General features: G+C 45.4%; 3 long non-coding RNA genes across 3 annotated transcripts in view; 1 reads left to right on the top strand and 2 right to left on the bottom strand.

The window, feature by feature from the left end:
- The window catches only part of LOC112674878 (uncharacterized), a 43404-nt gene that overhangs the window by 3381 nt on the left and 20828 nt on the right, over positions 1-19195 (top strand). The gene's annotated exons all lie outside the window — the stretch shown is intronic.
- Positions 5134-6661, bottom strand: LOC118350661 (uncharacterized). The gene is made up of 2 exons (XR_004804887.1): positions 6431-6661; positions 5134-5794 (listed from the first exon to the last, which is right to left on the bottom strand). It is a non-coding gene; the product is annotated as an uncharacterized LOC118350661 (long non-coding RNA).
- LOC112674880 (uncharacterized) lies at positions 10140-12082 on the bottom strand. Its single transcript, XR_003145642.3, has 3 exons — positions 10986-12082; positions 10690-10799; positions 10140-10549 (listed from the first exon to the last, which is right to left on the bottom strand). It is a non-coding gene; the product is annotated as an uncharacterized LOC112674880 (long non-coding RNA).

The following is a 19195-nucleotide window of genomic DNA, read 5'->3' as shown; positions in this document are numbered from 1 at the left end:
CCCGAGTGTGTCCTAGGGCGGAGCGCACCTCCGGCCCTCCTGAGACGCAGGAACTCTCGGACTCTGCAGGGCCTCCAGCGAAGGGCGCGCCTGCCCCAGAGGCTCCAGGCCCCTATGCCCGCCGGGCGGCGCGGCTTCTACCTCTTTGTTTTGCGGGCTGGGATCCCCGGCCAGCCCCTGGGGGTGGGAGGAGGAGGGCAGGCGAGTCCCGCTCGCTCTTTATCATTCAAAATAGAAGGAAAGCCGGCAATCTGGAGGAGTAGCAGGCCAAGCAGGCCAAAGGCTCTTTAAGATCCTGTAATAGGTGAGGGTCTAATTCACTAAGAAGTTTTAGAAGGCAGACTTTGAGGCCTAGACCACCTTTTGCTTTTAAAGGTGTCGAGGTTTGGGGGCTTGTATTCTAGCTGTCAACGTTATTTAGAGAAAGATTACGATTGTCAATATAGGACCGCGGGTAGGTCAAGGAGCTCAAGGCCGCTCTGGGAGGAATGGGACCTTTGAGACGGAAAGTCCCCTTACGTTTTAGCTATGGAGGGGGGTTAGCCCACTCCCTTTGGCCAGGGAATGGGGTGGGTGCAGAGGAAGGTGTGCAGTCTCTGGTGCCCTGTAGAAGTGCATTCAACCCCGAAGGGCCTGGTTGGGTTTGGTTGCTAAGTTGGGCTCAGTTATCACGTTAATTCTAAGGAAATTAGACCTCAATAAATAGCCTTTGAATTCAAAGAAATAACTCGGTATTGATTTACATAGCCATGCTAAGAACCCCCTTCTCAAGCAGAGACATTGGTGGAAAAAAAAAAAAAATTCCTGCTAGTCTTTGCCCCATTCAATGTAAAATTCTGTTTGTGTACTTGTGTAGGGAAAGGGTGCTTGATATCCTGGAAACCCAGGCACTCTGTCCCCCTCCCCCCAACACACACACCTGGGAAAGCTTGGGAGTGGAACCAGAGAGCTGCCCATTTCTCTTCCTTAGCCCAAGTCAGTGATGGTATGTTCAGAGGTAGGCAAAAGTCTCAGACTATGAAAGAAAGCACTAAGATCATGGCATTATTTTCTCTAGTTATAAAACATAATGCCCATATAAAACCCCTCCCCTCCCAGGCTCCCAAAAATCCAGCTTAAAAGCGGGCCCTGTCGACACCCAGAAAGAAGCTCACTAAAGTCTGGAAACAACATCCCCCTCATCTCTCCAGTCCAAGGTCCCCAAAACAGGGAGCTAGGGACACTCCAACAAGGATGGCACTGGCCCACCCAGGCCGGTCATGCCCTTTGGGAGCTTCACAGACTTTCTCTAGACTGTTCAATTTGGAAATATTAAGTAAGCATGTTCTAGTCTAGATGCTCCTGCCCTAGGTCTTTTCAAACCTGGGGGTTTTGAAGCTGGCAAACTGGACACAACTCTCAGCATTTAAAGAAGCAAAGCTTTGAGCTCTGTGGGGAAGCTATGAAAGCATAGCCAACCAGGTCCTCAGATTCAACACCTTTTGCCTCTCCCTGACCCCACTCCCAAACTGTGAGAGCATCCAAAGCTTTCTTAACAGAGGGAGCCAATATGCTGGACCTACAACAGATTCAAGGGGGAAAACAACACATGTTTCTACCATCCCCAGTTTGGGGGATTGTATACAGAAGCCTGCCTTCCTTCCTTCCTTCCTTCCTTCCTTCCTTCCTTCCTTCCCCCCTCTTTTACCAAGCATAGGACCCCACTCCCTAATACACAGACACCCTTCTTTCTCTCAGTCCAGGAAAAAAAAAAAGAACTCAATAATGTTTAAACACTTAGATTAAAACAAAATAACTGGTATATTTGTTTTTTCAACCTGTTGGGTAAACCAAGGCTCAGCACCCCCTTCCCCATATTGCCCTGCTGGGAAATGTAGTAGGGCAAAAGGGGGAAGGGATAGGGTGTTAGAAGTCAGCTTTAATCAAGCCAGTCTCTGGAAACTAGGACCTCCTGACCATTGGAGGATAAATGTAGCCCCAGAGTGGCAGGGAACAAGCATCAACAGGAAATGGCAGACTATTTTTAGGATAATAAGGAGTTAATATAGCCGGCCAAGCCTCTTCCTAAATGCCTCGAAGCATCCTCTGCTTTAATTTCTTCATCCCTTCATCAGCAGTAACATAACAAAGTCACAGCAAAAGCCTCAACATGAAGGGAGAGCCAGGCTTGGGACAGCTCTTGAGGAAAACCTGGGAGGGAAAACATCCTCTTGCTATCATGTGAACTCTTAGATGGTTCTCTTGTTACAACAGAAAAAGAAATCAAAACCATTTCTCATCAGAGAGAAGTTGTACCTGACTACCCCTGCAATATATACATGCTCTATGATTTTCATATTCATGCCTATTCACAGGCATTCCTTATCCCCTTTATTTCATAATACCCCAGTAACGGGAAAGGTTATTTATTAGATTTTTAGTGAAACTTTCCTTAGGGGGGCAACCTATTGGAAAACCCTTAGAAGAAGTGAGAAGGTTATTTGTTTGTTTGAACCCATTCTCTCATCTGTGTTCTTTCTCTTTTGTTCATAGCAAATCCTTATTATTATTATTTTTTTTTCACATAGCTAGAAGAAAGAAAGCCCCCTCTCCATCCTACCTAGGGGAATGAAATGGTATTCTTCTGTAGGTTTCAGTAATTTTGTGCAGAGAGGGAAAATGCCACCCCCCCCCATCTCTGTCAAGTGAGGCTCCCTGCCCCACAGAGCTCAAAGCCTTTGCTTCTTTAAATACTGAGAGTTGTAAAAAAAAAAAGAAAAAAAATACTGAGAGTTGTGTCCAGTTTGCCATTTTTCTTCCCACATGCTTTGTGGAGAGGGAGACAGAGTAGGAAAGCAAGGAACATAAAAGGGAGTTGAAGAGAGATACAAGAGACTGAACAAGAGAGAATGAGCATGTATCTGCTTCATTTGGAGAGCACCTCTCTTCGTTTTCTTCTCCATCGGGGTCTCTAGAGATCACTGCCCCCAGGATGTTAGTAGCACAGCAAATAAAACCAAGTCTGATAAAAGCAGCCCTCTTGGCTCTCGGGGCTGGGGGATGGCTAGATTCAAACACCCAGCACCCACTCTTCTGTTCTCTACTAGACTTTTCTCCCTATCCTCCCCACCCCTTAGCCCTTCTTTCCACTCAAACACCTGGGGCATCGCGTTGCTCCCTCTAACAGCTGCAAAGTAGAAGGAGGAGGACCCTTTAAAAATTACAAAAGAGGTCACCCTCCCCCGACAAATGAACCCTTTTAAGAGCGAGCCTCTGGAAGCTCAAAGGTCTTGGGCCCAAGAGTTAAAAAGCGAGCATAGTGTTTCAGGGTTTCAGTACAGCAGTCCCAAACAGACAGGCAGGCGTCCAGGGCGCTCTTTGGGGCTGGGGTGAAAGAAAGGACGGGGGAGGGCAGGAGCCGGGAGGGCGGGCAGGAGCGCAGGGCGACGGGAACGCCCGCGCCGCAGCTGGCTCCCACGCGCCGCTGTCTGCGGGGAACGTGCGGCCGGATAATGGAATTCAGGAGGCAGAGATCCTCCGAGAGCCAGCCACTGTCTTGTACAGATTTGTAGAGAAACCCTCACTGTAATTAAAACCGTACAGTCAGATTAATTCAATGTGTTGCTCGGCAGCGTTTTTAATAGTAAAAATCCGCTTTAAAATTGAATTAGGGTCGAAGAAAATTTCTGCGAGACTCGCTGGATTTGCCAGCTTTCATTGAAGCCAGCCTGAGCTGGACTTTGGCGGTGGCTGCACAGTGTCGCCCCTCCCCCTGCCGAGGCCCCAGACAGGGGTGGGATGGAGGAGGGGGGACGTGTTGGGGGGGTGGGTGGGGAGCTGATCCACAAGGGGTGCCAGTCTGGACTGGATTCCCGGAGGCCTGAGCCAAGGCCTAGGCGGAGCGCAGGGCCTGCGGTTACCTTTCTGATCGCCAGTTTCGAGGCTTTGCTGGCTTTTGACACCCGCGATTCCTACCCACCCTCTTGCGAAGTTAGCTGCTCAGGTAGGGTCCCGGGAAAGAAGAGAGCCCTGCTGTATCTTGAAGCAATTTCCCACTGCGTGTTCCTGCGGGTGGCAGAGGTTGGAGCCCTCCCTGTATGGACGCTGCCGGAGTGGCAGGAGAAAGTTGCGGTTCATTCCGCTCACCCCCCACCCCATCCCCCTTTCACTTCTTGAAAGTCTTCCAAAAATTAAGAGTAATATTTCAAGCGCGCTGTCAAAATGTCTCCCAGGCTTTGATTTGGCTTGCCGCCCCCCTTTCCCATCCTTCTCACCCCTTACCCTGTGCGTCTCGGTGGTTGTGAAATCAACGTTAGTATTATTAAGCTTTTCCCCTTTAAGGTTAGATGCCTTAGAGCTGAAAACTTGCTCCAAAGTTCCTAGAAGAGGTGGCCGCCAGCCGAGTGCTAACGGGGAGGCTCCCACTTGGGACCTGCTGGAGGCGGGTGGGGGGACGAGTGGGTGGAGGGGGGAAGGGCTAAAGGGGTTGGACCCGCACTTGCCCGGAGAACCGCCCGGCGCGCAGGGGCGCAGAAACGGTCCCAGTTTCCTCCTTCCCCCGCGGACTTGCCAATGCGCGTGTACACACACACACACACACACACACACACACACACACACAAAACCTGCGACGAAAATTCCCTAACGACTTAGTCACATCATCAGGCCTGAGAAAACAAAAACCGCTGTGGGTCCCTGCTCCTCCGGCAACATGCGCAGACGCTTTAATTGCCGCAAATTGTCACTCTGTCCCCTTTTCATTTTCTCGCTCCTTCGTTTATTTTTAGTACACTTCAAATGCCTACACACATCCCTAGTAAGGAGAGAGCGGAGCAATTATTGCCTTTGCCTTCAGGGCCTGCTTTGCCAATCACTGAATGGGGATGGAGTAAACAGGGCGAAAAGCGAGGCGCGTTATTGGTCTTGCTTATTTCAGGTGGAGGGCGGTAAATAACTCTCCCTACCGAGCCCCCCCCCCCCCCCCCGTTTCTTGGGTCCCAATTATCTAGAAGAAAGGAGATGCGCCTCCCTGCCTCCTCCTCCCCATCACACCCCACCCCACCCCTTGTGAGCCAAGTTTTACTAGAATCCAGCAAATCCCGCCGGAATTGGCGGGTTCCTCGGAGAGTAGTTAGGAAAAGAGAATTCCACAGGGACCTTGCTCTTAATTCTGTATTGAATAGAAGGACGCAGAGTGCGCAGGCACCTTCCCCGCCCCCATGCAGGGAAACAGGGCCCTTTTTCTCTGAGGGCTACACGAGTGATAGGTGCCCCCAGGTAGGTTATAGAGAACACATCTACCCCCTTGGGGGAGGGGGTCCTTCACGGTGTAGCGAAGCTTTGAGATTGGTTGGAGCAGTTTTGGACAGGCTGTTAGGATGGCTATGGATCAACATTGCTGTTGTTCTAGATATTAGCCAGGAATTCTTGGAAGCGAACTTTAAATTTCTAGATGAAGTGTTGTCTTGAATGATGTTGGGGCCATCCTGCACCCAGCGCCTTTCCTGGGACAGCCTGTCTTTCACTGCCTTTCCTGGGACAGACACAGCGATCCAGGGTGGGGAGGGAGGCAGGTGTCTGTAGCAGCAGCTGATCGGGGTACCTGGCGTCCTGCAGAGGGATCCGAAACAAATCAGTGCGGGATTAACTTTTCTGTCTGCTGAATTGTCTCCAACTGCAAAAGCTGCGCGGGCCGCGCCTGCCCGGGCGGGTTCGGGTTACTCGCACGTCCTGGGCGCGCTGTCTCTTCCGTGTCCCGACCGGGGCTGGCAGGCCGGCCCGGGACCTGTCGGGCGCCTGGCCGGCTTGGCAGGACCTTTTAAAAGAACGCAGCGAGTATAAACTGCTCCATTCTCACACACACCCCCTTCCTATTTCTTTTTTATGAAAACATTTACAAGAAATCTAATTTCAGATTGTGGAAGTAAATTTCATGCTAGGATATATTTTACAAAACATGTAATCTTTAGGGCCGAAGACGTTTAATTAAAACCATACTTTGACAAGTTGAGTTTCAAAGCGAATTCACACCAGCGCAGAAGGCTAATTCATATTCAAGATGCAGCCTGTAATCCGTGTTGTTTGAAAACGCCAGCCAAGGCAACGCGCGCTGGATGGGCTCGCTACCTGCCCAAGGGCCTGAGGACTCTAAGGAGTCCTGCGCTTGGACCAGAGCCTCCCACGCTGAACTGCTCTCCCTCCCGAGGACTCACTAGGTTTCCCTGCCTGGTCTTGAGGAGTTAGAAGAAAGCTTCCTGGAGCAACTTTAGTGTCCTTAGAATAACTCCCAGCGGAGGGTGGTGATGGGGGTTGGGGGGTGGGAGTGGTCCGAGACACAGGAGACTAATCTGGAGAGTAGGCAGGGGCCCACCTGGAGTCAAGGGGCTAGGAGAAGTCTCTGGGGGATTGAGAGTCCCAAGTCCCCTTGCCTCCTTCTTGCTCCCAGACTGACCTGCTAGAGAAAAGGGAATCCCAAATCTCCATTTCTGTTGACCCTGAACATGAAGGAGTAGGTTTGTACTGCTCCAGCTGATTTGTAGGACATCTCCCTCAGAGTCTTGACGGAGGAGTTAGTGTTGGCTCCTGGAAGCTTTCAGTGTCAACTGCATTTTTGTAGTCTCAATAATCTTCCTCCTTACCCTCTTTCTCCATTTCCTTATAAATTGACCAATCCCAACTTAAATGAGAGCGGTACAGCCCCACAAGGGAAGGACATGCTCCCAGCTCAGCTGGTTTACCAGCAAACCCTGCTGGCTCTGGGTGCTAGCCACCAACTGTTCCTGTTGGGATGGGCAGGAACCAGTAGGTACACTAAGGTGCACATTAGTGAGAGACAAAGTGACTACAAGATAGTCTGGGTTAGAGCTGAGGATGCCTGTAAATTGCAACTCCAGAGGCTGAAACTGTGGCCTAGGCAGGGTTTCCCTCCTGACCTCCAGCCTGCTGGTCTTTTCTTCTCTTAGAGGTGACAGTGAGTTGTCATTAAAGTTAGACTAATGGCTGATCTGAAACCTGCCTGAAGAAAGAAGCTGGGACATGAATTTGAGACCTAGGTTGGTTCAATTTTACTCAGCATTGCTCAAGAAGACAAACCTCTTATTGCAGCCACTCCCAAGACAGGGAAGGAGGATTTTGCTTCAACTGGGGACAGTGAGAATTATTGATTGGCTGATGGACTTTCTTTTAGGTCTATATTTCCTTTCAAATGCACTCTTATTTTCCACGAAGCACAAAGATAAGTCAATAATAAGAAAAAGCCTAAAATCTAATGTTCAAGAAGGATTTTAAACAACATGGTTATCTCATCCTGACACCTCTTGGTTTTATTGGGCCAGCTTAAGAGAAAGCTTCATTTTTGCACAACCCCCAAACACAATCGTGATAAAGTTTTTTGCTCATTACAGTAGAGACTACCAACTGGCATTTCAGGTTTCAAGTGGGTAACTCAGAAAATGGACATGGATGCTGGCAGCTAAGTGCTTACTGGTATGCCAACTTAATACTTACTGGTCAGATAATATTGATCTTAGATGAACAAGATGTTGAAGTCATTCTAGAGCCTCGCATTTTCGAGGGTTGGGATGGGACTCTGGTTCACACTCTCAAAAAAAAAAAAAAAAAAAAAGGTTATGTGATGATTGTAAGCCTGGAGGGTGAGAATGAAGGAGCTAAGAGACAAACAGAGGCACTGCTGGAATGGTTTTACCATTGTTTGAGCTGAGCATTAAAAAGTATGTACCTGACCAAATGCATTTGAAGCCTAATCCCATGTTGGAGACTTGTGAATTACACAAAAGGGGAGAGGAACTGCACATAATAATCCCCACCTGTTTTATTTCAGTGATATGAACAAGCAGTTTTCCTGTCACAGACAGGAATGCTTTCAGGGGTGTTGGAGGCCCATTTGTGGGCAGTAATTCTGGCAGGGATATATGGTGGGAAGAATACAGGGTGGTTGGTAACTGTCAGGAGGGTGCTGCCGAGGGGGCAGGCAGCAGTGTTGGTGTGCAGAAGGGGCAAGATAGGTAATATTTCCCAGCTGGCCCACCCCTTCTGCAGCTCCAGAGAATCAACCTCATCGTTTCCAGCCTCAGAGCTTGGGTGGAGGTAAGAGAGGCCCAGACAGGCAGGAGATTTATGTCACTTTACCTTTCTAGTTCCCTCTGCCCTTCTATAATTAGCCCCATTTCGCAGATATGGGAGCTAACACATGGACCTCAGTACATAGACCACTTTGGTGTCTGGGAAAGGGAGAAGGATGGGATGCAGGTGTTCTAGCTTCCCATCTCCCTGGCAACTGTGGGGGCTGGTGATGGGAGTGGAGAAAGAGTTGGGTTTGGGATTGCTTTCCCTAGCCAGGCTTGTGCACGGTGACGTTTTCCCGCTTCTGAGGCTCACTCGGTCAATGAGATAGGTGGGATTTTCAGGTGACAGAAAAGGCTTCAGGGATTCAACGTCCGGCATATCTCAGGGCTCTGAAGGCAGCAGTCCCAGGATTTCTTTTCTTCCCGCCAGTGTTCTCTGAACAGACTCCTTTCTCTTGTCTTCTAACTTTCTCTTAAATTCTGAATACTTTAACCCTTGCTTGTAGTAAATGTATTTGTAGTTCTAAAATGTGTCTATTTCCCACAAAAATCTAGTGTGCCAAGGCGAGAATCGATACTAAAATACCCTTTTTATTTTTAAAGTGGGTTTTAAAGGCCTATTGTGGGGGAACCGAGATGTCAATGTGACCCAGAGGCGAAGTTGAGATCGGGATTCTATTGGCTGCCACAGCGGGCCCGGCTCCGCCACCGTTGGCTCACGTGTGAGCCTTATCATGCAAATCCGGAGGCTGGGGCATGCGCAGTGCATGGGGGGGGGGCGGGAGTACCCTCCTTCTCTTGGTTGGGACCAAGACTTCCAGATGCGCAATAATTAGGTTTCCTCATTAAACAAAGGTTTCCCCATCATTCCCCTCCTCCCACCGTTCTCTGCCGCCAAGGATCCTTACAAGCCAAGCTGATTCCCGTCCCCCGCCCCGCACGCCTCAATCTCTGATATCCAGACTTCGGTCTTCTGCTTCTACTTGTTAGGGTCTCCCCGCATTTTAGGGTCCTTTACATACCTCTCCATTATTCTCTTTCTTTGCAAAGGCCAACTTTAAAGGATATTAAGATCTGATTGTCTCTTCATTTTTAGGTTCTCTCTCTCTCTCTCTCTCTACCCCTCTCTCTCAACGAGATAAAAAAATAATAATAATCCCCTAGCAGTTGGTCCGACAGGAAGTGTCAACATCGCTGCTCCCCATTCCCTTTGGCGTCGACCATCTCCATCCCCATATTGCCCCCAGCCGCCGCCGCCCCCTACTCCCCTGACCCGGGCCCTGTAGGGTTCAGGCTGAAGTGCAGGAGCGTGAACGGACCAGGAGCTCGATGGGCACTAGGGCCAGTCGCCAGGCCAGCCCGACCGCACTCCCCCGGGCTCGGGCCCGCACCTGCGCGCCCGCCTGCGCCCCGTGTGGGCTGCTGCCCTTCCGCCCCAGCCCCCACCTCTCGGGAGAAGCGCGTGACGCAGGGAACGCCTGCAGGGGTGTCCTCTAAACCTCTCCAAGACCCCCTATACAGGCACGAGCACCCCAGGGATCCATCTCCTTGGAACAGAATGGCCTTTTCTGGAAAGGGATCTCAGTGGGCGAGAAATAGCCACCATTACGTTCGAAGCCTCCCGCGGGAGAGCGCCGCGTGTCTGCTCGGAGCTGCGGCCGACCCGCGTGCCGCGTCGCGCCGACCACCGCGCCCACACGCGCTCCCGGATCCGAGTCAGCTCCTTGCCCCTGGTGGAAACAGGCATCGCTCCTCTGGCTTTCAATTACTCTCAGTTTACCTGCAGGGCGAACAGATTTGTAGTTTTCCACCAAAAAACCTCTTGCCCTGGATTCCCCCAGGTTTCCCCTTCCCCCTCATCCGACCTTAGCCCAGAGAAGGGCGAGATAGCGGTTTGATTCTTTGATATGACACAAATAATTGTTGCATCATGTAACTTCCTGCATCTTGGTTTTAATTTGCAGTGAACCAAACAAAGATATTTGCAATTTTAAAATAAGCACTCGATTTAATAAATGGGAACATTGTGCAGGGAAGACTATGCCCCCCCCCCCCCCACCTCCTTCAGAAGACGTTATTAGCTCTGACAGCATGCCGCTCAGGTTTGCGGAGAGGATTTTGTGAAGGGATGACAGACAGGAAGGCCAGCAATCATGGGCTCCTTGGGCTGAAGCTTTTTTCTTTCTTTCTTTCTTTCTTTCTTTTTTTTTTTTTTTATCAGAATGTTCTGTTCGATGCCATTTATCCTTGATGATAGAAAATTGCGCTGTTGCCAGGACGCTGCTGCTTGCCGCTGAAATAGAGGGCAGGAGCCACATTTCCATTTTCCGGCTTGAAAGCTATTCAAATGAATTTGTGGAGAGGGGGGCAACGTCTAGCGATAAACAAATGAGAATAAATCGAGTTCCCCTTTCCATTCTTTCCTTTAAATGGGTAGCTCTTCATTTCCGATATAAAGATTTTTGTTCATCAGTGTTTGGGAATACCTGGGAGATAGTGTAAGCCAACGTACAATTTATTTTGATGTTCTTAAAGTGACTAACCACATAAACATTTAAAAAGAATGCATGTCTAAACATATATAAAGTATAAGAATTATATATACATAGATCCTGTTCATACATACCTTCACACAATTCCAAAATACAATGGAAGATAAACTCTTTCAGCAGAGTTTCAATCGAATGTAATTTGCAAGCAATGCTGGCGTTGGCAGTTATGGACTTCTTACTCATTCTGTAGATGTAAGAATTGTTAGATGGGATCGTTTTTAAAGCTGTCCCCCATGTTATATAGTTCAGAATGCTATATAGTTTAATTACCCTGTAGGTCTTAACTGCTTTAAACACCCTCCCCTCCAAAAAAGTTGATAAAAGTCACCCTCTGTTATGGGGTCCTTTCAAGTTAATTTTCCAAATGTACCTTTAAAGTTTTCTAAGTTAGCAAATACAAGTCAAAAGAGTTGGTGCATTGAACTTCTAACCGATGTGAAAAGAAGAGGCTGGAGTCTGCACTTCCCTTCCTTAGAATTTCAATTTCCTGTTAACTTAAAAAGATCATATGTTAATAGGAACTTAAGGAATCATGCCCAAAATATGAAATTAAAAAAAATGAGAACTTAAAAAGTACAACCCATAAGAATATGTACATAAACATTAGCAATGTCTTGACAGAAACTGTAAAACTTATAGGGCTCCCACTGCGTTTTAAAAGCAAAATAACTCTTATTGAATTCTAACTCTAATATTTTGTTTCAAAGTCAGATACCGACGGTTAGAAAATTCGCAGCAATACTGCCACTAATTGTACTTGAGATTTCAGCTGGTACTTTAAACTTGTGTGTGGGGGGGAAACCCCACCCTGCAATATTTTAAAACTTAACATTTAAAAAATGAATTGCAGGTCTCTAACTACTATCCTTTTAGCTCCAGGATGGTTTCCGAGTGATAGGCCACCGCTGTGCAAACCAGGGCTGCAGAGTGAATAATACTGTAAAAACAGGGCGAGAGGCGGAGGGTGAGTTGATATTGCTGTTCCGAACTTTTCCTATAGAATTTTCGGGCGACTCTCTCAGCCAGTCAGGATTCCTAGTTACTGATTCCCGAACAATCCTGCTCAGCTGAAAAGTTCCCAGTTAACGAATTAGCATGATAATGGGTAAAACAATTATCCACACTGTCAGATCTGGCTAAATAAAGCAAGGAAAGGGCCTCGGAAAAGTCCAAGTTGCTAGTGTTTATTGTGATGGAAACAACTGGAGGTGAGTGTAGCGAGTTTAGGCACTGAAAGAGATTCCTTCCCTTCCTTATCTTGGCGCTGGGAATTGTGTTCCGGACAAAAAGCTTCACCAGCAGGCTGCTTTTCCAGTTGAGGCAATTCACCAGGTTCCCCGTTGCATTCCTCCTCCAGGTAGGAGCTTGGGGCGGGCAGCGGGAGTCCGGCGCCGCCGGGACGCAGAGGCGCAGGCTGGGGCGCCCGGGCGGGGCTGCGGGGACTCCGCACTGGGGACCCCCAGCCCCGCACCCCGGGCTCTGCAAAGAGCCTGACTTCAAGCTCCCCACCGTGGCGCGCGGGACGGCGTAAGGGACGTTACGCAAAAGGAGGTGGAACCTCCTTGGGTGTCAGGGCGGGGATACGCGCGGGAAGGACCCCCGGGGCCCCTGCATCGGGTCCCATCTGCACCTCTATCCTGGGTCTATTCTGCAGAGATTTAATCTCCAGCCACTTCCTGGCCACGTAGCGTAGCTGGGTTTGGAGGGTGAAAGGGAAGTGGTGAAAGCAGAAAAAAAAAAAAAAAAGGTCCTCGAGCGCTGACCCAAAGGAACTTGAAAGAGCGAACAAGACGAAGTTGCTCTCAGGAAAAAGCTGGGCTCAGCTTGGTCAATGGGCTGTCGGGATTGGGACTTCTTGTGTAGGTGTCTTTGTGTGGCTAGGCGGGCAGAGTTTCGGAAAAGGTGAGTTTGGGGTGGAATTGAGTGAACCTAGAGTGGAGACCGTGGGATCCCATCCGGGACCGAGAGAACCTCCGCCCCCGCCCCCGCAACCCGGTTCTCCCGGTCAGTACCGACTCCCTAAAGACTGCAGGTTGAGCTACACTCTGGCGCGCCCTCTTCTAGGTAATGCAGCTGAAATCACAGTCAGGTTTGGCGGAGGGGAGCTTTTTCTACCCCCTCCAAGAGGCGTATACACTAGGCATTAAAAATAGAAGTGATTTTTTTTCCTTCACATTCTGAGATCCCAGGAATATAAGACTTGCCTTTTTTTTTTTTTTTTTCTCAACAAAAGAACAAGCACCTCTGAAAGGCTGCAGAAACACTAACTCTTTAGGGGTTTGGGCATCCAGGAATGTCACACGCGGTGGAAACACAAAAGCTCAACGTTTTGATATTTTAGAAGATTTTCCCTTCTTTTAAATCCTCTGCGTAAATGCCTGGTTGTAACGTGAAAGTGCTTTAGTGTGAAAACATGCTGCAGGGTTCCCTTCTCTTTTTATGTGTACTAGCAGCTGCTAAACATTCCAAATGAGCTAGAAGGTCATTGTGGAGACTTAATAATATGACATTCAGTGCTGGCCTCATAAACGAGACAAAAGCCTCACCCCTGAAAATGAGAAAAGAGAAAGCCAAGGTGCTTACAAATACAAAGTACTTGAAATTCCTCATTGCCTCCCAAATCCCAAATAACTTTTTATGGTTAGCCTTTGGACTGTTAACCCACCACATTCATATTCCGTTTCCCCTGTGTCCCAGGACAGCATTTGTACTTATTTCTTACATCTCCGGAGCTTTGAGATGTGCAGTGCAAACAGTAAAGAATCACGTTAATCCTGCTTTGATCTCCAAAGGGAGATCCATAGCACAAATCAGGTCACCACACAGATAGACACTGCTGTGAAAAGGGGCCCCCTCCTTTCTTTTCTTTTTTTTTTTTTCCTTCTGCTTTTTTCTTTGTGTGCATGATTGTTTGTTTCTTCGAGATATCTTTCTTGGCTTCAGAACTTCCATTGCCAGTTGGCAAACTGGAAAGCATCAATATGAACTATAACTTTTTATTTAAAAGCTGGAGGGGGAAAAAAAAGCCGGAGGATGAAATATCCTAGATGAAGACTTTTTTTTTTTTTTGTCTTACCGATGTATATACTGGAGTTTATGTCCTCATCTTGTCTATCTGGTTATTTGCATAAATACATTGGACCATTTTCCAAACACGTGCCCCAAACACAACCTCCACAGGAACTTAATTGCCTGAAAAAAGTTATATTTCCTCTGCCTTTCTTTACCCCTTCGTCCTGTAGGCATAGAATAATAGTAGTTAATCTGCTTAGATAATTTAAGACTTAAAGATTAGAAGGCCTATATTGACAATTTCAAAATTCAAGTCTGAGTGCTTTGGCTAAGCAAAGCTTAGGAGATGACAGATGTGATAAAAGAACTGCCAAAAACTAGACTTTAGTAAAACTAAAAACTGTGATGTTTTTGTGGTTTTGAAAGAAATGATTGTTATAATGCTCACTTAATCCAAACGTGTCCCTAAACAAACAACTATAGGGTATTTTATTTTATACTACCTGATATTTATACACACAATACAGTATTTCACTCTGCTTGCATACACACACACAAATTCTACAGTGCTTTTCAAACCACCTTCTGTATATATAAATATAGTTAATCAGGTAGTATAGTTAGTATAGCTGAGCTACATACTCAACCCAAGTGATGTGTACATAATCATAAACATTTGTGCTGTGTATACATCCTTCCCCTCATTTCTCAATTTTCTCAGTGCATCCTTATATTGCAAGAAGTTGCTTGTGAAGCTGTAGCTGCCACCAGCTTTTTCAGGACTTGTCGAATGGGAGGAATAGATGCAGATATCTGAATTTAAAACATTTTTAAAAAATGTTATTCTGCTTCCCATCATCCCTATTAAAGTTGATTTTCATTTAATCTCAGTGGGCCGGCCTCCATGACAGCCCAGTTCACATTGACACTGAGGCTACCCAAATGCTTCTACACGTGGGACAAAGTACATTAAGCTGCTTTGCATCAAACATGTCCTTTTAAAGTGATTTTAGATGACGAGTTTGGGAGCACAGCTTGGAAGGCAGACTGCCATGGAAAGAGAGCGTACAGGAAGGAAGAGAGCAAAGAGAAAAAGCAGGTGAAGGGGAAAAAAAAAACCCATGAGTGCTGACTCAGGCAGAGCAACCTTTTGTGGCCATAGATCCTATCCTGTGAATTACTGAGGTTATTTTCATACTCAACATCTCTTCTCACGTTAGTGGACTCTCTTTTCCTTGATCCGTTCCTCTAAATATGCTACTATTAAAATCAGCGTCTGGAGACTTTCTGGTGAAAGCTAAAATAATATTTCTTTATTGGGGATGTTGGGGATGGGGATGTTGGGGATATTTTATTGGATATAGATACATAAAGCCTTGTATTAAGCCTCTTTGGGAATGCTCATTTTGGTGATATTTAACTGAAAAATGTTATTGTCATGTCCATATGGGCTGATTTGTGTGTTGTCTTACTTGTGACTTAACCTGCGTCTACAGTTTATTTTATAAGCTAACTATATGTATTTTGATATAAAAATATTTTCTCTCTAGAAGAGCAACAAATGTTGGATGCTTGTTGGTCCTTAATGATGGAAATAAGCATCACATCCTAATTAGCTTTAGAGTTTTGCTAAAAATTCTAATCTCTTCAATCTGCTCTTTTCCTTTTACCAGAATCCCAAGAGCCTAGTATGTCGCATGTGTGTAAGGAGAGAGAATAGGCCTCCTTGTCTTTTTAATTAAAGTTTATGCAGCTTGCAGAGAGTAGTAATTTTCTAGAAAATTAGATCATTTTAGATCACTATAGTTCCACTCTACTATCTTAACCATGGTACCAAGCAAATCTTGCCCTTTCAAAACCATCAATTATAAAGCAAAGAATACTGAAGAAGTATTCTGAATTTAAAATATTCAGGTTTAGCAATCTGACCCTGTCTCCATGAGGGTAGGTATAAATGAGGCACGGCATGACAACCCACATTGGTTTCTTTATGGCATGTCAGAGTGACAGACGCAGTTCCCATCTCTGCTTGTCCTGATTCTAGGGGTTATGATTCACATGCACAAAGGGGCTTCTTAAGTCACTGTTTTTTTTCTCAAGTTAGAAGTCAGATTTAACCATAAAGTAATTAAAGTATTGGACCAAAGGATTAAAAAACAAAACAAAACCCAAAAACACCTGGCAAAGAATGAAGGTCTTTTTCTTAAAAAAAAAAAAAAAAAAAAAAAGTTAGGCTTACATTAAGGGGGTTCATCTAAAATTTTTAGGGGCTCCCCATTGCCTGTATAGCAAAGATAAACGCCACAGTTTGGCATGCCTGGGTTAAGCAAGCTTAGAGCTTAGGGGTGAAGACCTTGGGTTCTCAAGTCAGACTGCTGCATAATCTTGAACAAATTATTTTTCTTCCCCATGTCTCAGTTTTCTTTTTGGACAACTGGGATGACAATTAAAACTGACCTATTTGGTAATGGTGGAATTAAATGTAAAAGGCTTATAATAAGGTGCTTTGTGAAAATAAGCTTTCAAAAAATACTAGCTAATGCTTACCATTAACATTAATATAATGTTTAATAAAGCCTTTTGGTTCCTCCTTCTGCATATGACATCCCCTTATTCTAGAAAGCCCTCCCTGGCTCATTGCCCACCTGGCTAACTTCTCACCTCTTCAGCTCTGTTCAAGTAATACTACCCCAGGAAGTCTTCTCTGATGCTTGAAATTAGGTGTCTGTCCTTATGACTCCATACTACCCACTACTTATTGCTTTTATAGTATTTTGTAGGGTTTTTTGGTCATTTTTTTTGTCATTGTTATCTATCTCCCTAATTAGAAGATAAGCTGTCTGTCCTAAGTGCCATGTAATATTTATCTTCCTTTCTCAGAGCTTACGACTGAGCCTGATAAATATAGTAAAGTACTTGATATATGTATGCTGGATGAATAAATATTTGGCCTTTCTGTTTTGTCTGCCTTTATAAATAAGTTGTAATTAGATGGATTCTTCTACATTAGAGGTATACTCAGTATACCCCAAGGAGAGTACTCAACGGGACCTAGCTGTCCCATACATAGCGTTATGAAGAGTTTTGATTGTGAGCTCTGAAGGGTTTGTTGATATTCTCAGGACAAAATATCTTCAGTGAGTCTCCCAATTTAATTGAAGAGCTCATGAGCAAGATGGGTTACCTGTCGAATCCATAGACATTTGACCATACTATTCAACACATGGCTTATGCCTATTCCTTGGATAGTGATTTAGATGATCTATAAGAGTATTAATAGTTAGGTTTAAACTATCCCATTGTGCTGGCCAAGTGGGCTTCCAACTAATCCAATTATGCCACTGGTTTAAGGGACATATGTATATGTAAAAGTCATTAACAGAGATTGCATGGATCATAAGTATCTTCAAAAGACCATTTGGGCTTGTTCCATTGGCATCTTGGGTTCATACAACTCGGAATAGAAATACAGAGAAACCTTTTTATGGCAGGCTAATTTGAGGGAAGATCAGTATAAACCATGATATTTCAGAATTATCGAATATTGTATGTAACCTGTCATATAGAAAATATTTACATAAGCCTGGGACCAGTACTCTGTGGCCAAGACCTCATAACTGGGTCTGCTTTAATGAGTAGACCAGGATTCTTTGCAATCGTTTCATTAATCATCAGAAACAGTTATTATGAGAGTGTTTGAAAGCAGTTTGTTTTCTTAAGATTAATCACCCCCTGCAAAGCTCACTTAATTAGATTTGTAAACTCTCACTTCCACCAAAGGAAAAGTTAAGCCAGCTCCCCATCTTGGAATTATCAAATGTTTCAAAGGTACAAGGTCCAAATTAACTAGATTTTCCTGGAACTGTTTAATAAATATATGAGTTAAGTGATAATAATGATGATTTCTACTGTTCTGCTCATGTAGACCACAACTGATTTTGTAACCTTTCCTCTAGCCCCCTTGAAAATAAAACAAAGCAATACAAAATTTAAAAAAAATTTCCACTTCATTGTAAGAACAATAGAATTTCCACTGATGATGAAGAAATATTATGTTCTTTGAACTAAAGAATGAAGCAAATATTTCGATGTGGTTGCAGGTCCAGAGAACCCGGGCCTCACAGAAGCTGCAAGAAGATCTTGGGAAAGGTCATGCAGTCTATTTTCTTTTACCTAGGCAGAGCACTCCTATGCTATTGTAGAGTCGACATTACTCAAAGCCCTAACCCTACACTTACATACGCTCATGAGGCATTTCAGTTCCCTGTTCAGACAAAGGAGGTCAAGGTAAGGGAAGGAATGGAGAGCTGGGAATTTGTATTTTGCAACTGGGATTAGACAATACGGAGTAGGGGACCCTAAGATTAGGAAATGGTAAATATCTAGTAAGGGAAGTGGTAAAGTTTGCTGTGCAAATGGATCTTTCCATTTCTGCCACTTCTTTTGTGGCACTTCCTACTTATATATGCCTTGCATCTTTCCATGAAGGCTTTGAAGTGGCTTTAATGACTGACATCTAAAACAAAATGAATTCTTTTACTCCTCTCACTCTCACTCTAGACTCAAGCTGTGGAGTTGCTCACAGCAAGAAGTCGCTGGCAATGGAACTGATCTCTTACTAGTTTTATGATTAACACAATGACATGCATAAAAATCCCTTGCTTTCTTTTTTCCTATGTAGATAATACTAGTCCAGAAAAAGACAGCCTTTTTTCCTCCCTCCAAACATCAAAATCAATTTTTGTCACATAAATATGGCCTAACTGGTCCATCTATCAACCATATGTAAATGATATTCAAACAAGAGTCTACAACTTCTCTTGGAAGTCTATCCCTTGTGGTTGCTGAAAGGATAGTGTGAAAACTTTTTATTGTTTTAGATCGGACCTCCCAAGCCTGACTGTGAATTTTTATGCCTGAGTATCCAAAATACTCCAAGAAAAACATAGTTCAAACCACCACATTTTGCTTGCTTTCAGGTTCAAACCCTATAAAACCACCACATTTTGTATGGTTTCCACCCCAAACCATAAGTTGGCATGAGATCCCACTAGATGCTCTGTTCAGGTCTAATTGAGATGTTTACCAAACTTGACAACATTTTTGGCTTACTTGTCACTAATTTGGAATGCAGGTGAAGCAAGCTGAGTTCTCAGCAATGATTTCTTCATTTGGATCCCTTTACTTGACAATCCCACCCCCGCCCTCCTCCACCCAACTAGGGGCACAGAGCTATTGCATTGTCCTGGGTCGATCACTGTTACTTGCTCTGTGACATTCTCCTGGTGTTTGCCTTGCTTTGGACCTTATTCTTCCCTTCAGAACTTATTTCTGTGCATTATTCCCTCAGGTTGTACACTTTGCAGCTCATTGGATAAATCATCTTTGCTAAGGTGTTAATAGAGTTAAAAATTCTTAGGGAATACATAGGGCACTAGATTGTAAGGTCCTTGTGGGCAGGTGTGGTCTCTTGCTGATCACTTAGAATTGCCAGATCAAATACAAGATTTTTATTTGTTAAATCTGGCAACCCTATGGCCTTTGTATTTCCATCTTCTAGGAAACCCC

This window comes from Canis lupus, chromosome 14 (genome assembly GCF_003254725.2).
Source record: "Canis lupus dingo isolate Sandy chromosome 14, ASM325472v2, whole genome shotgun sequence".
Taxonomy (NCBI): domain Eukaryota; kingdom Metazoa; phylum Chordata; class Mammalia; order Carnivora; family Canidae; genus Canis; species Canis lupus.
The sequence above is the reverse complement of the archived record's forward strand: the minus strand, read 5'-3'. Positions and strand labels throughout refer to the sequence as shown.